A 17586-nucleotide genomic window follows, 5' to 3' on the forward strand; every position below is an offset into this window, starting at 1 on the left:
TAGCTGAATTCTCACAAATAAATATAACTCCAATAATTGGACTCTTTCCTTTGTGGCTGTGGGTAAGCAAGACAGGAAAGTGTGGGCAAAGTGTAAAGGAAACTTTATCTGACTAAGGGGAATTGGAGTTGGAGGGGGGGATTTCAAGGGGGATGCAGAAGAAACGGAGTTCACAACCGCGCAGCAGCCAAGGATCATTAGCCAGCTCACTTGGCAAAGTCATCAATCTCCAAGACTAGTTCATAAATAAGTGAGCCCAGCGCCTCTCTGGACACTAAACTTATAAGGAGATAAAGAGCTCCTGGCTGTGGTCTGCTTGGAGCCCCAGGACTCAGACCAGAACACTTAGAAGAGAGGTTACTCTGAATGACCTAACCAGAACCATCCTTGGCAGGGAATCTCCCTGACAAAGTAACAATGAATGACTTTAGTTCTGAGAACATTCTTTATCCTGAAAGGATGTGAGATGGGGTTTGAATGCTCAGATGTGACTTTTTGGGCAAAAGAGAGTATTTTCCAAATGAATTATCACTCAATATGGCTGGGACTTGCTTCATACTCTCTGCTTTGCAAATCCAACGTTGGTGGCCCTATGCCCTACTCTGCACATCACTAGCTATAAACGAATAACCCTTTATCTAAGGACTTTATTATCCACGCCTCTGAGACATAAAAGTTGTAGTTTTATATGTGGATGATCAAAGTATCATTCTGAATCTTGTATAAGTAACAGTAATGGTATCTTCCACAATATTCACACTTAAAAATGAAAAAGGGTGGAGTTCTAAAATTTCTATTCCAGGCTGTTACAGTGTTAGAAAGTTCCCTTTATGGCTAACATTTGACTTGAAGATATCAGTGGAGTTCGTGTGTCGGATCAATTGAAATTAAGTATTTTCATCTACCTCTAAAATAAATTCCCTGGGAGAAAAACTTAACAGAAAGCAAAGTACCTCTCTTGCACTCGGATAATTCAAAATGTTTGTTTTTAAACTGCACACGTGGCATATTTGCAGTCATTTCTGAGGAATGTATTCTGTTTTAAAAACTGAAGGAAAATAGAAGGAACAGACTTAGGAATCTCATACTGATAATATGCAAATGTATATATACATTTATCATTTGAAGATATATTAGCATTCTCTTAGCAGTCATGTAAGTTTCCTAAATACTTTTAGGAAAGTTTCCTAAATACGTTTAGGAAAGAAGAAAGAGCATACACCACAGAACAGTTAGCGAAGGAGTAAATTTTGGTGTTTAAACTAGCACAAAAGATGAGTATTTGAATCTGTTCCTACTTTCTCCTCGGTCTTTGGATGACCTTTCACCTGTTTGTTGGCTTAGAGTTCTGTGAAATAATTTCTTTGGATTGCATGAATGGAACACAGGAGCATTCACACAGAAGGGGGCGCAAATTGGAAAAGTCTGCAGTTGGTGGATCTCAGATGAAGTTGTTATCTTAGATTTTATCATGTTTTGAACATTCCATGGAAATTACTTACTTTGAAATTAAAATGAGAATTTTATAGAAGTAGACTATAACATTTTTGTTGGTACACATAACTATGAGAACTGTGTAAAATAGATTTTTTTCAGTGGCACTGGTGATTTTTGGAGACTTGGCCTTAAATAAGCAGTTATTCTCTTTCTCTTTAATAATACTTTACTTGACACTACGATCCTCTTTCAAAATTTCATTAAGAATAGGAAACAAAATTTAAAGAATTTGAAGCTTTTAACCCAGCAATACAGCTTAAAAGTAGAATGCTGAAGAAATTGGTTTGAGAAGAATAAATAAGCAAATCAACAGTTCAAATAGATATTAATCTTTAAAAATATTTTGGATTCTCACACAAGAAACAAGGATGAAATATGAACTATAACATGCAAAATTTGAAGGAGAAAAGAATCAGCATGGAAAAAATTTGCTATTGGATGAGCAGACAAGAGGGTTTGGTGCTAATTGCTTTATTGAAATACTCTCATTATTTATACAAGGATGCTGGAGTAACTGAAGAAATAATGTAAGAAATGCATAGTTAACATTTTTATCGTGATCATAATCACTTAGTAAGCTTTTAAAATCTCTTCAGTTAAGTCATATGATCAAGGCACTTAAATATAAGCAGAATGCGTTACATGCTTTGTTTTTCCACCTAAAATATCCTTTCTGATTACTAATAACTTTCATTTCTCCACACTTCAGTGATTTCCTTTATTCATAAATGACTTTTCCTGAAGTCATAAAATGTATTTCATTGTTTGGAATGGTTGCTTCTTCAGAAAACATGTTGTTTTTGCCAGTGACCACAAGAGGACACAATTTCCTAGAGAACTTTGTTTAAAAAGAAACTTATAAATGAGGAAAGCTAACACAATAGCAAAAATTCTGTATATCATCAGTGGGTATCATTTTGGAAATTTTTTTAAAAAATTTTATTCTCTTATTAATTTAAGAAAACATAAACATGAGTTAACATTCAAGCGTTAGATTTGGGAGAAGATTTTTTACCTTTTTCTTGGGAACATTTAAAAAAAGCTCATATTTATGAAAATACAGTAAAACACTACCACTGTAAGAAAAACTGGATATTTTAGACTAGCAGAATTTTGCACAAAATTATTGATGATCTGGAATTTTAATTTCCTAAATTTAGAGTCAGTTTCAAAGTGAATAGCACAGCGGTAGGGCGTTTGCCTTGCACGCAGCCAACATGGCTGATCCGAGTTCGATTCCTCCGCCCCTCTCGGAGAGCCCGGCAAGCTACTGAGAGTATCTCGCCCTCACGGCAGAGCCTGGCAAGCTCCCCGTGACATGTTCGATAAGCCAGACACAGTAACAACAAAGTCTCCAATGGAGACGTTACTGGGCCCGCTCGAGCAAATCGATGATCAACGGGAGGGCCTTTACTTACTTTACTTCAAAGTGAAAAACAGGTTATTATTCCAGCAAGTTTATTCCAAAACATTTGGGAAATTTTGAATTTTTATTTGATGTTAAGAATCTTTAGACCCTTGCTTTGCACCTTGATCCAGGTTTGATCCCTGGCACCTCATAGGATATTTGGAGCACTGGTGAGGAGTGATCTCTGACCACAAAGCCAAGAATATGCCGTGAACACTAGCGGGCATGATCCTAAAGCAACATGATATTACATGAAAATTATTTGTATATATTTTTTCAATTATATCTAAGTGCAAATGGAGGTTAAAGACCAAAATTACTTTTCAAAGATAGAAGTTAAAGTTAGGTGTTGGAGGGCTAGAGTGATAGCACAGTGGTAGGGCGTTTGCCTTACAAGCGGCCAACATGGCCGACCCGAGTTCGATTCCTCCACCCCTCTCGGAGAGCCCGGCAAGCTACCGAGAGTATTCGATATGCCAGACACAGTAACAACAAAGTCTCCAATGGAGACGTTACTGGGCCCACTCGAGCAAATCGACGATCAACGGGAGGGCCTTTCCCTTTATTCATGTACAGCCCTTGATTTTAGATTGCCTTCCTCATTTTTCTACTACTTTCTCTCTCAAAAACTGTTTCAGAGCATTTGCTTACTTTATAAATTAAAATAACTTAAAAGGAATCATGTTTTAGTGTTTTTCTGGAAAAAATGTTATAATTCTGGAGGAGTGCCATGGCAAACAGGTTGGGGGAGCCTTGCTTCAGCTGAACTTGGTGCTTTGCTTTGCATTTGTGTGTATTTGCAGATACAGTCTTGTAGCACATTATCTGAGACCCTACTGAAGGGACTGAGCAATGGTGTAATAATAGACCTGCAAGTATAAAACAATAAAAATCAAGTGGAGAGCACGAGATACAAAGCAGAATGTTGAGAGGTTTGATCTCCAGAGAGATCTGGAGCAAATGAGCAAAACTGAAAAAGAAAAGAGGTTTGCTATGTAGAGGAATAAGAGGAAAATGACAAAAACATTAATACTTAGTGGTGCATACTAAAAGTACAAGGATTATCTGCTCCCTTTTTTTTTTTTGCAAAGACATTGTTGCAAAAAGATGCCTTTCCCTGAGATTGTGATATTTTTTAAAATTTTTTTAAATCAACTTCATTTTCTCCCAAGTCATAATTGAAAGTAGGAACACGGTAGAGGTGCATGAAATGTTTAATTAAAGTTGATATTCATTGGATAAGCATGCTCTTTACAGAATTAGAGTAAACAATGTGTCATTACTCAAAATGATGGAGGGAAAGACATCTGGGAACATACTGTTGTCACTGTTCCATGAAGAATGCTACTAACCATGACAGAATGTCAAAAATCTTGAAATCTTATATGATTCCTAACTCCTAGTTCATCAGTGACTTTCCGTTTGAACTTTACAATGGAGAGATCAAATTGAGTGTTCTTCTATTTGGTTGGCCAAGATCAGTGTTTTTGTCATTTTCCCCTTCTACCTCACTTCATACTGTAGAAAATAGGGAAAGATGGAGCTATAAATGTCTTATTTTTACTTAGCCCCACTCAAAACTTCAGAGGTTGTACCGCTCTGCTGCTGATAATGCTGCATGTAAAAGGCCTGAATTCTAGTTTCAACCAGCACCAATGAATGATATCAGGTATATTGATATCTTTTGCAATTTAACAAAAATTGGGCAACGTATCTATGTGAGATACTCCAAATAAAAAAATTCGGTCGACTATCAAAGAGATGAAATTTAGTAGAAAATCAAGTATAAAAAGAGTTTGGTGAAAGGAGGGGGTGCAGAAAGCTGGGAGCTGTTTTTAAGGCGTGCTAAGGATGGGCCCAGAGCACCAGACCCCAAGTGATCTAAAGTCTTTGCAAACTGGGAAACTACTGCAGAGAAACCTGTCAGAGAAACAGAAAGGCTCATAGCCCAAATGAAGATTCACATGTTACAAATTGATTGAGTCTATTTGAAGCATGCAGCACTAAAGGGAAACATTAGAGTAGATTACAATAGTAGATTAAATTTGCAAAGAGGCCAGCAGGATGGCAGTATGCAAATCCTGGATATACACAGCCTTAATATGTTCTTTCTCACACTCACTCCATTAGCCTTCCCTCCTGATGGTGGGTTCATATGTTAAAAGGTAAGCAATAGTAGAGGTTACTGGGAAGAAGGAAATGCACAGGCCCTGCTTTTGTCCATATCTGGGGCTTTATGCTTAGCCTGCTGAGCGGGGTTGGATTTTACTTTCAGTCTTGGCCAGAAGACAAAATGATCAGCTTGGATATCACCAATAGGGAGCTACTTAATATCTTGTAGATTTGGGAGTTCCTAAGAGCCTTGAGTATTGGATAATATTTCTGTCCCTTCCTACTTTACTGATATGAAGAATGTTTTTCAAGTTACTTCCATAATCAGTGTTATCTGTCCCATTTTTTAAATTCTCTGGATAACATCCAGTGCAGTTTTTTCAATTTAGTCTTGAATGAAATGAAGTGAATTAAGTGAGATGTAGAAAAGGATGAAAGCAAAGAAAGGCACTGAGAGTGGCATGAAGACCAGAGAATGCTTGGCCATTTCCAGAGACTCTTCCCCAGGGGTTTGGCATGACTGGAAATGCAGTGAGTATGGGAATAATCAGGTAAGATGCAAAGTTCAGCTCTCAGTAACTTGCGTGCTATGCCAAGGCCCAGAGGTTTTGTTCTATATGCAGCTGGGCTCTCAGAGAGCCCCGGCAAGCTACAGAGAGTATCTCACCCGCACAGCAAAGCCTCGCAAGCTACCCGTGATGTATTCGATATGCCAAACACAGTAACAAGTATCACCATGGAGACGTTACTGGGCCCGCTCGAGCAAATCGATGAACAGTGGGAGAACAGTGCTACAGTGCAACTGGGAAAATGGGAAAACAATAAGCAGGAAAGGGGATGAGTAGAGTTATATTTTAGAAATACCATTCTTGGACAGATAGTGCAGGGAACAGATTTTTATGAGATTTGGTTTAGGAAATTCTTCTTTAGCCCACAATGAGCATAATTTAAGTACATTAATTTATCTAAGAACAGTGGCAGTAGTAGACAGTAGACAAGACAGTAGACAAGACAGTGCAAAGATGAGAGGAAATGACTATGTTGGGGAAAGTAGGGAAGCATCAATTTCTTTATCAATGAAAAATGTTAAAAAGTCAAAATATGTGTGAGATTGAGAGAATCTTATACATTTTCTAGTCAGGTTAGACAGTTTTATAGATGAAAAGTTCTCTCTAAAACTACTTATACTTATAAAACTGCAAGATTCAGCAATATCTGGACCCTGAAAGCTTTTTCCTAAGTGATGAGAGTGAGTTTCCTTCTAGTCCTGGAAACTGCTAGTGACCAACTGTGTGCCTAAACTTTGGTGCCAAAACACGAGTAAAGCAGGCAACGGAGTAGTTTAAAGTGGAGCAGAAGACAAACCCTAGGGAAATCATCTTATACTCCTGACAACAATGCCCTAAATCCTCCACTAGTAAATTATAAGTTGAGGCCTGGCATTGTTCTTTCTAGGCTATTCATTTAAATGGCAAAGAACCCAAGATGACATAACGTATTAGGTCACTAAGGCCTTTGAGTGAATTATATCGTGTGATGTTTTTCTCAAGGCAGGAGGAGCACAGGAGAGCCAAAGGATGCTGGGACATGTTAGAGAAGCCAGAATGAAAGACAGGGAAAATTGTGAAGAAAGGAAAGTATGCTGTATGATTTTTCCAAGTATGGACTTTGGTCTGAGAACATGAGTTTTTCCTGGTCTGGCATGACTGTTATTGTGTGTGCATGAAACTGTCCCCAGCCTTTGGTTCTAAAACATAGGTATTAATATAGTTAGGAAACAAGAGTGCACTAGTTTTCGCTCATCATCACAATTCCTTAGAGCATTATTCTTGTTAATTAATTTTTTATTTTAGTCTAGGTAACATGGCTACAATAGTGTTTATAGTTATGGCATTGATGTACAAAGTTGCTGTGCTATCATCACTGACCTAGTGCCCAAGAGCTTCCGCCACTGTATCACCTCTAATCCACCTCTACATTCCTCCTACTCTTCCCCTTCAATGCTTGGTAATATGAGTTTTGTAATCCAAGACCAAACATTTGTCATTGTTCCATGTTGTTTATTGTCTTATTTTGTCTCTTTCCCTATATATCTTTTAAGGATTTAGAACATGAAAGTATGCCTATCAAAGGCTACTACTTCACTATCAGATGTGTTCCTGAGAACAACTGATCATCAATTCTTCATTTAAATTAACTTAGGAGAGTTTAGATGTCAGTCTATCTATAAATAGAAATTTATCCTCAGGAAATATGAAGTGTATATAAAGACCAAGAAAAAATACCACTGATGGTCATAACCATCTTAGTAGCAATTTTTTAACTAATTATTTTATTTTAATGAATCACCATGAGATACAGTTACAGACTTACAAACTTTCATGTTTACGTTTCAGTCATATAATGATCCAGTATCCATCCCTTCACCAATGCCTGTTCTCCACGACCAATGTTACCAGTATCCCCCCCATCACCCCCCGCACCACCCCGCATTGTGGCAGGCAGATTCACTATTTACTCTCTCTCTTCTTTACGGAGTTGTGCTCTGCAATGCAGGTATTAAGTGGCTATCGTGTTCATTCTATAGACTACTCTCAGTATGCATCTCCCATCCCTAGTGGTCTTCCAAGCATCCTTTACTTGGTGGTTAGTTCTCTATCTGAACTACCTTTCTACCTTTTCCCCCTTGCATGTGAGGCTGGTTTCCAGGCTGTGGAGCAATCCTGTTCCTTGTCTCTCCTATCTTTGGATGTTTTTTTTTTACTTTATATTCCACAAATGAGTGCAATCTTCCTATGTCTTTCCCTCGCTCCCTAATTCATTTCACTTAGTGTGATACAATCCATGTTAGTCCACTTTTATGCAAATTTCATGAATTCATCTTTTCTAATGGCTGCATAGTATTCCATTGTGTAGATGTACTAAAGTTTCTTTAGCCAGTCATTTATTCTCAGGCATTTGGGGTTTTTCCAGATTCTGGCTTTTGTAAACAGTGCTGCAATGAACATATGAGTGCAGATGTCATTTATACTATATTAGTAGCAATTTTAATTCCATAGCAAAGTGGGCTGGAGCGATAGCATGGCGGTAGGGCATTTGCCTTGCGCGCAGCCAGTCCGACTGAGCCGGGTTCGATTCCTCCACCCCTCTCGGAGAGCCCAGCAAGCTACAGAAAGTATCTTACCCGCATGGCAAAGCCTGGCAAGCTACCCGTGATGTATTCAATATGCCAAACACAGTAACAACAAGTCTCAAAATGGAGACATTACTGGGCCTGCTCAAGCAAATTGATGAACAACAGGAGGTCAGCTAAGTTTTAGAACTATACAGAAATAATTATTAAAGATATCCCACAAATAGAGGCAAAAATGATAGCTTCTGAAGCATCAGCAAGCCAGGAGTAACTTAAGAGTAGATGGTGTAATAAAATATATTTAATATATGTTGGCTGTTCCCTTGCTTTTGTTAATGTTGTCACAATGAATGATTAGAAGTCACACTACAATTGTGGGGGTTTGCACTCCATAAGTTTGGTGCTTGTCCCAAGTCACACACTATTAAACTATGGTGCTCAACCAGATGCTGGTTGGAATGTTTATCCGGGGTCACTGAGATGGTCACAAACATGGTTTTTGAGATCACATTCCTGGCCAAGTGCTTTCTGAACTTCTTTAAGTTGTGGTGCTCTTTGGGGGTCATATGCTTTATGTGTGGTGCCTACATACTTGGTTGAAAAGCACTTGTGGCATCAGGGATCACAGAAGGCAGAGCTACCAGACACCACCAGCATAGCTGCCAGGATCATTCTCAGAACAGGCGGTGGTGTTGGGGATCAAACTCATCATCTCATACTGGCAAGGCTGACACTTGAGCCACTGAACCATCTCCTGGACTCTTAATTTTTTTTAATTAATTTTTAGATATATGTACCATAAAAATGTTAAGTGAAAATCAGTTCTGGACATGAGCAAAAACTTTGCTTTTATTTTTTACTTATTTTTTAAAAATTGAATCACAGTGATATACAAGTTACAAGTTTGCTCATGATCTGGTTTAAGTCATACAGAGTTCCAACACCCATCCTTCACCAGTGTACATTTCCCATCACCAATGTCCCCATGTTTTCCTCTTGCCACACAACTGACCCTGCTTCCCCCCCCCGCCCACCCCAGCCTACCTATGGCAGGCACTTGTCTCTCTCTCTCTCTCTCTCTCTCTCTCTCTCTCTCTCTCTCTCTCTCTCTCTCTCTCTCTCTCTCTCTCTCTCTCTCTCTTTCCTCTGTGCATTATGGTTTGCAATATACTGAGAGGTTATCATGTATATCCTTTTATTTTTAACACTCAGTTCTTGTCCAGAGTGATCATTTCCAACTATCATTTCCTTAATGGTCCCTTCCCTATCCTAACTTAATTGTAGGATAACATTGGTTTGTTCTCTCTGCCTTGCTATAGGGATCTTAGATTTATTGGGTTACACCCATCACAGTGCTCCCAAGGCACGCCCATTCCTCTGTGTTTATCTGTAAACTCTTTCTTTGTGTTCTGCTTCCCCACCAGTCAGTCTGATTATCTTCTAATTAGACTCTATTAACTTGTAAATGTTGCTTTTCTCTTCTTCTTTTGTCCTTTGCATAGTTAATTCAGAGCAATTTCCTTTTTGTATAGATGCAGGAAGACAGTTAATGCTGTGCTTTTGTAACTTAGGAAGTTGACTCTGAATAATATTCATTCCTGGGCATCTGTTCTCTAGACTTAAGCCTCAGTTGCCCTTAGTTCCTAGCACTCCAAAAGTTGGGTCCCGACAAGGGTCTGGATGGACCCCGGGCAAGCTGTGAGCTACTCTGACATTAAAATGGCCCATGCCAAAGTGTCATAATACTTAACTATAAGTTAAGGGCATGGTCATGGACAAATTATGTCATGATTCAAAAGTAACAACTGCATTAGTACTCTGCTAGGGTTAGAAAAGTCTAATCTAGTTTGAGCACTGTAGTCTGAAATCTATAGTCAGATGCCTTTAGGAGAACCATCCTATAAACTTAATGTATCTCTTACTGTGTCCATACAAAATGACTAATATTAAGAAATAGAATTAAGATGAATGTTTAAGTGGTTATTGGACTAAGGGAAGGAGAAAACCCCCTAGGTGGTATTTCACCCTTTAGCAGATTTTCTGCATCAGGAATGTCTTCCATATGTTGATTATGCTACCCTACCAGATCTGGCTGTGGTTGACAAGGTTTAGGGAGTTGGGAGAGACTAGAGAGACCAGGACTGTGAGTCTGGAGCACAGAGAGGCTAGCAAGAGGGGCAGGGTGAGATTGGAATGGGAGGCTTAATGAGACTGGAACAAGCCTGTGGAGAGAATGGAATAAATAGCAACTGATCACCAACCAGCCTGACTCTCATTTCCTCATTTGTCTGCCCTTGGCATTGGCCGTCCCAGGCTAGGCAGTGGCCCTAGACCAATGAACACAGGAGGGGAGAGAGAGAGAGAGAGAGAGAGAGAGAGAGAGAGAGAGAGAGAGAGAGAGCGACAGGCTTTCATTTTATGAATACACAATTATTTTTTACCGTGGTCATTCAGTAAAATAGACCCTTTGGCATCAATGAGATCGATAGAACAGAGATTTGGTCCATATCTTGCATATTACTGACTCCCATTTAAATCCCAGTTGTGACATATTGTTCCCTGAGCACTGCCAAGGGTCACTAGTGAACACAGAACCCAGAACAGCCTCTCAGCTCCTCATGTTGTACCCCCATAGAAACCAAAAATACATTCATTTTATATTACTTATGGGTTTCACGATGTTCACAATGGGTCTTTCATAAATCCTTGTTAATTGAGTCTCTTCTGAAAAGTACTAACATTCCAATACTCTCATAAATCAAGAATTCATTTTACCTGTTACCCTAAACTTGCATTTTGGTTAAGATACTACACTTGTAACAGACTATTCCCTATTACTCAAAAAATCAGAATTACAAAAAAATATTTTAAAAATACAATTTGGACAAGTTTCTTCCTACAAATACTTGATCAAATATTGTCACTGACAATCAAATGCTTTTCCTTGTTTTATTTTTGTTTTTATTTTTTATTGATTGAGGTTCTGTAATTTACAATACTGTCATTGATGGTTTCCCCTGTATATAATTCCAACACCAAACCCACCTCCAGTGTGCCCATCTACCTCCCCTGAGGACCTCAATGCCCCTCCCTTTCAAAAAACTGAATATTTTGAAAGTATTCGATAACCATACCTGACCTTGATTACCCAATGATATATATTTAATAATTAGAATAGTATCCTGCCCGCACAGCAGAGTCTGGCAAACTTCTCGTGTCATACTCAATATGACAAATACCAGTAACAATGATGGGTCTCATTCTCCGAACCCTGAAAAAGCATTGAATATGGCTCTTTTAAAATCTCAGGGCTAGGAAAACATTACTGGTGCCTGCTCGAGGCAGTCAATGAACAACAGGATGATCGTGATCGTGAATTAGAATAATTTTTAAGAGAGACAGGGCATAACAAAAATATTGGTAAAGATAAAACTAAAGATTGGTAAAAATAAAACTACTATGAAGTATAAATTTATGTGTAAGTTCATTTTATTTACTTTTCAAGGAAATAAAGCTCTTTTTTTTTGACTTTGAGAGGAAGGTCTGTGTCATTTCAAAGAACAGGCTATTTGTATAATAAACCCATCTGTTAAAAATATAAAGGGAAGACTCCAATCTGCAGCTGTGACAATTTGAATAGAAAAGGCAGTTACTTTTTAGACAGCTAAAATGTTAACTCTGTTATTTTCTGGCTCCTTATGCCACAAAGAATTTTCTATTATACTTATATAAAGATGTAACTCCACCACAAGTGTAAGAACTTAAGAGTGTCCACCTGACAATCTTGTGCAACCAACCCAGTCATATGCCACATTCTCAGCATCTATTGGCATTTTTAGGTGGAACAGAGAGACTAATCATGCAATCACTGCAACAATTTAGAGGAGATTGTGACCTGAACTGGGTGGGAGCTGTAGAGTTGGAATCTGAAAGAAGTGTTCAGATTTTAGATTAATTTTGAGAGTAGAGCCACAAAATTCACCACAGATAAGATATGAGTTGCATGAGAAAGAAATAAAGACGCTAAGTCCTTATAATTGAGGGAATAAAAGAGGAGTGGAGTTGACAATCACTAAGTTGGAGGAGGCTATGGGTAGAACATATTTCAAGAGAGATAAAGAGCTGACATATGTTATGTTTGAGTTGTCTGTTAGAAAGTCAAGTGGAATTATTGGGCATGCATAGTATACAGAACCCTAGAATTTGTGGAGAACTGGGTTGGTGATATAGTTTGTAATATATCAGCATATAGATAGCCTTTTAAAATATATAACTGGAGCATATTATTATGGGAGTAAGTCCATGTGAGGAAGAAATGAGTACTGAAACAAAAATATGTGATTACTGCTATGTTGAAAAGTAATTCAGAGAAGGGATTTAAGGATATAATAAGGAATATACAATTTTTGGTAAGATAGTACCTAAAAAATTATATGTAATTAATTTTTGTTTTATTTTTACTTTTGTTTTGAGGCCACGCCCATGATGGTGCTCATGTCTTACTCCTGGCTCTGTGCACAGGAATCACTTCTGGAAGGGCTCAGGAGACCAAATGGGATATCAGGGATGGAACCCGGGTCAGTGGAAATTAGGCTACTAGGTATTCTTTTACTAACATATGCCAAAAGAATGTTGTAATCTAAGAAGTTTTTATATGCAGCAAAGTTAATTTTACAAAGTTAATTTTACAAAGTTAATTTTAAAGTTAATATGAATAAGTATAGAAATACCCAGAAAATACCATTATATATACATATATATATATATATATATCTGATTATCTGATTTATAGTGTATACATAGGACTTGGGATTCTAGAAATCGATTGTCTTTTCTTAGGTATTTTTATTGGTGGATCAACACTTAGTTCGAAGAGTGTATACAAAGTGAAGAGCTATCACAATCAGTTTGTAGATCCCTTTGCTCTGTGAGGAAACCCACTTCCCCCCTACAACACATAGAATCCGTAAATCCAACTATTCCTATTTCTATGACAAAAAATAAGTTTTATTCACTTATGTTTATTACAGAAAAAAATGTGAATTACAGAGAGGACAGTATCTTTGACAACATCTGTATATTAATTTACTTGAGTGTCATAGAGATGTTATTTTTAAAAAATGTCACTTAGTGGCTGGAGAGATAGTACAACAGTTAAGGTGCTTGCCTTGCACATGAATCTAACTTAGGTTGGATTTAAACACAACACAGAATCTCTTAACCCTGCCAGGAGTAAGCCCTGAGCACAACTGGGTGTGGCTGAAAGACATAAAAACCCTCCCTACCAGGAGTGATCCATCAGCACAGAGCCAAGAGTATGGCCACAGAAGCAAACTAAGTAAATATAATGAAGATACCTTGAAGTTTGTGTATTGTCATCGTAGTAAAAATTCCATAATAGGATAGAAATAATTTAAAAATATTTGAAAATTTGTTAGTAAATCACTTTTTCTACCACAATATTATAAATCTGGGCCCGCTCGAGACGGGAGGGCCAATAAACCGAAACAAATTAACAGCACTGCTGGAGCGATAGCACAGTGGTAGGGCGTTCGCCTTACAAGCGGCCAAGATGGCCGACCTGAGTTCTATTCCTCCGCCCCTCTCGGAGAGCTGATGGATCACTCCTGGTAGTGTTCTTTGTAGTACTTTGTGCATTGTCTGTCATTGAACCTGGGTTGGCTGCCTACAAGGATGGTGACTTACCTGCTGTAGCATCTCTCTAGCCGCTTTCATTTTATGTAGACTGTTTTTCCCTTATAAAATATCATAATGGTACCATGTGAGATGAGCCTATTTATGAGGAGTTGAGGTGTATTATAAATTGGAGTAAGGAATAGGTGTGGTACATAGAACCCCTTCTTTCTTCTTAACAGTAAAACTTGTTAAGAACAATTTTAGCTTAGCCATTACCTGTTTGTACACTGGCATAAAAACTTTAGGTGTAATCTGAGGATGCTTTTCCCCTCTGTGGCCCACAATATTAATAAGACCTTAAATGTTGCACCACCTAATGGCACCTGGGAGAAATAGCTCTATTAGATAGCTTATGGCACTATATCAAATAGACCCAAACATATAATTTATCTAATTGAAGCAATTTGTTTATCTTATGAAGATTTTTTTGTTATATTAATGGATTGATTCAGTGATTCAGTCATAGTGGATATTAGTGGATATTTACTATCCTAAAAGTATCATCTTCATTTAATGGACCAATTTTTCCATTTCAGATTCGATTTTAATATCTCATTTCAACAAGGAGAAAAGCAAAAGGAAAAATGTTTCTCTTTTGAGGAAATACCTAGATATAATGCATATGTAATATGCAGCATATTGTTTATAAACTTTTTATTTAATTTCACCAGTCACAACCTACTATAATTAAATCTATAAATATAGCCTTTATAGGGTTGAGTCTAGTGTCAAATTAATGGGTTCTATTGCCGTAAGTAATAGTGAAAAAAGTGCATACTGTTAGGTAACTGGAAAACTCTTTGACGTGATAAAACATGAATCAAACAGCCATGATCCTTGATTTCACTTCGCTGCTTTAGACTTGGTCCTGGTTTCCTAGGGACATGACAAGTTTACTCTGACTGTTCTTTTCTCAGTAGCTTTAACTTCAAGGGTACTTAAATATTTAGAACTTAACAAAATACTAGCTGTACTTTCATTCCATTCTAATAGCTACTGTTTATCATATTCCTGCATGTGCCATACAGTATCTGCATGAGATGGTTGTGTGCATTTCTTCCACTCTATTACATGGTCCTTTTTAATACAAATTCTTAACCAAACTGTAAAATTGTGTTGAGATCATAGCCAAGTCTATAGTAAGCATCCAATAAATATCTGATAGATTTTTGTTAAATTGGTAATGAAAGTTAGCACAAAAACTGGATGCTGAATAGAGCAAGAAAACTCAATCTGATCCAGCCCAATTTAAATGTAAATTGATCCTACATTATTGCTACTTTTCACTCTCTCCTCACTATGACATTTATGTGCTTGTTTAGTTTAGGACTGAACGTAAGAATGACCCGTGAACATTTGACTTGGGAAAGGGGAACCAGGAAATTGTTCACCTTCTTGATCATTTTGTCAACTCCTCTTTCCCAAGAGAGACATTTATGTAGCTCAGTAACTTCAACAAACCATAATCAAATGTATCTCCATGCTTTCCTTTTTTATAATTTCTGTAGGAAATAATATGCTTGCAATTTTTTACGTAAGGGAAGAATATTAGTAAATCAAACTTCTTTTTATATGCTAGCATATATAATGCCACAAATGGAGCCAACAGTGACAGTGTAAGAGGATAAAAAATTGTGAAGAAAGAGAGAATGAAAAGATGAATCAAGATGAATTATTATATCAAAATAATTTCTTGATTTCATTTTGTCAGGCACAGTCACTTCACTTGTGACATAAATGATAAAGGTACAACTAGTAAAAATACAATACAGAATAATACATTGAAAGCCAATTACTAACAATATAGGAATATTAAAAAGCACTACAACTAAATTATAGCAAATCAGTCAAAGTCTGAAGAAAAACATGAGATTTATGAGAGCATGAAGTATTGTAAAGAACATCCACAAAAATCACAGACATAATAATGGCATTATACTATAAGCTGATGAAGAAAATGTTATAAATCATATCTCCTGACTTGGAAATTCTCCCACTGCCTGGAATTTTATTTCAAGAGAACCTTTATTTCTGAATTAAATGTCATAAATCTGAGTATTTCATTCACTTTGTCACCTGATCCGTTCAGTAATAAATTCATGGTAAGCCTCCATGAAAAGTTTCCAGCTGCATTCAGGCTCCTGGTTAAGGTGAAACTGAGTACTACCCTTTACTCTTAAAGAGGTTTCCTTAAGGTTTGTCCACACAAACCTGTCAATGCTGGGGCTTTTAGAATCTCTGATCTCAGTTCTGTTCTCAACATTCGTTTAGATTCATAAACTGTGATAATTTAGCAAATTACTTATATCTAGCATTGCAGATGGAGAAGGATATAACCTAGGATTGGTTCTCAGCCCAGGAATGTTGTTGTGGAGATGAAATATACTATTCATCTTTACAACCAAATGCTCTGTGTTGATGTTAATTTTTGCATTAAAATTTATTTTAATGTCATTGCGTTAAGCAGGAAAACAAAGGGAAAAATAAAGAAAGAGTAAAGATCTGGAGACTGACCTCTTCAGACAAGGATGGTGATAATCAGTTTGATTGTACTGTGGTGTACCTGGATGAAGCACGGGACAGATTTCTATAATTGTCATATATTGCTCACCTTTTATCTGCTCTAGGCATCATTAGTATGAAAAATACCATATTTAGACAATAGGTATTATGACTATGCATCAGGACATTTCTTACAGGAGTATCCTCTTGTCTTGAGTTGGCAGTTCGTCTCCTATAGGTAGTAAAAAGCTACATATGTATGCCACTCTCATTAAAAAATTAACATTTGCATATCTCTGAAGCATTTATGAAACTAGTACAATTTATTTACATTTTAGGGGTATCCCAAGCAGTCACACAATGCTCAGAAGCTCTGTGAGGGCGGGGAGGAAACTGGGGACATTGGTGGTGGGAAATGTACACTGGTGAAGGGATAATTATTGGAGTATTGTTTGACTGAAACCCAATCATGAACAGCTTTATAACTGTGTACCTCATGGTGATTAATTTAAAAAAAAGAAAGAAAGAAAAAGAAAAAAGGAAAAGAAGGTCTTGGATTCTCACTTGGCAATTCTCCCTCACTGGCCAGGTTTTCAAATACAAGATTACGGCAGTGCTGGAGTTTAACTGGATCATAAAATCTTTGCTCACCCTCTCTAGGCCTGCCTGCACCCTGTTATGCTCAAGGAACCATGAGGTTCTGAAGATCAGACTCCCATCAGCAGGATTCAAGATATGTGTCTTAGCACCTGCACTGTCTCTCCAGCCCAACAACACAATTTAGACTCTGGAAACAATTTCTTTCCTATTTTCTGAACATAATAGAATAATATAGATGTTTAAAGTGGGAGGGGGCATAATACAAATTACATAAAATGGAAATAATTTCAATGGCAATAGATATGCTACTTGAAAGATAACAGAAACTGAAATCCTAGGAACTCACTGCATCTATTAAAGAAGTTCTTTATGCTTATAAAAGTGCTTTACTAATCTGGACCCCTGGAGCAGTGGTTCATCATCTATTCATGGTCTATATGTGAGTCTACAGCTATCTGGCATGGGCATAGAGCTATACTATGACAACGTTTATCACTGCTATCTTTAAAGAAGGAGGCAAGTGTATCAAACTCTGGCTCCAATACCTTCTAAGCACAGGCATTGCCATTTTAATTTGAACTGTTTCCTTAATAAGTGGAGTTATTAAATTAATTGTAGTAGATGTAAAGACTAGAGG

This window comes from Sorex fumeus, unplaced genomic scaffold (genome assembly GCF_029834395.1).
Source record: "Sorex fumeus unplaced genomic scaffold, SorFum_2.1 ptg000037l, whole genome shotgun sequence".
In the NCBI taxonomy this organism is placed as follows: domain Eukaryota; kingdom Metazoa; phylum Chordata; class Mammalia; order Eulipotyphla; family Soricidae; genus Sorex; species Sorex fumeus.